We start from the raw sequence: 821 nt of genomic DNA on the forward strand, positions 1-821 counted from the left end.
CCTGGGAAATCCTATGAACAGAGGAGCCTGGCAGGCTACAGTCCATGGAATCACAAAAGAGATTGGATATGACTGAGTGAGCATGCACACACAAGGATCTATGCAGTAATATAGAAACTACGTATATGCTATGAGAGAAAAAAAGCAGGCTACATAATTGTATATGCAGCATGTTACACAAACACCAAATCGTGTGTGTGTGTATGGAAAATACTAAATGTTACTAGTGGAGGTTTTGGCTTCTTTGTTTCTAAGATTTTTGAAAGTTGATTTAAAATGGAAAATTATGTATTTTCATCTGATTTGTTTACTTTACCTCAGAGATTGAGGTGCATTCAGTCCTTCGACTTCTTGTGATGGGAGTAGCTCCCAGACGTATGTTACTTTTTCTGAATTGTTTTTAAATCCCTCTTGTCTTCGGAAAGAGTATCAGGAAGCAGCAAATAATGAAAGTAACAAATGAGCTGGGTTAATGGTATGTAACCCTTGCTGTGTAACTTGGTTCAAATTTTTATCAGGTCTGTAGTTATCTGAGTGTGTAGTGATAAAGCATCTTTATTTCATCACAAATGGTGACTCAGCACTAGTTTTGGAGTGAGAGCTGAGCTTTCCCACCTTGGGCAAGTTATTTAAGCTGTCTGAGTTTCATTCATTCATCAAATGTTTATTGAGTGTTTGCTGTGTTATAGTTACTAGGGAAGACACTGAACAAATCAGACAAAAATCCTTGCTCTCATGGAATTTACATCCTAGTGGGATAGATGGACAATAAGCTATCAACATAATGAACAAGTTACATAATATTTTGGTGGGAAGAAAAG

The sequence above is a fragment of the Bison bison genome, unplaced genomic scaffold (assembly GCF_000754665.1).
Source record: "Bison bison bison isolate TAMUID 2011002044 unplaced genomic scaffold, Bison_UMD1.0 scf7180017850597, whole genome shotgun sequence".
NCBI classification, from domain to species: domain Eukaryota; kingdom Metazoa; phylum Chordata; class Mammalia; order Artiodactyla; family Bovidae; genus Bison; species Bison bison.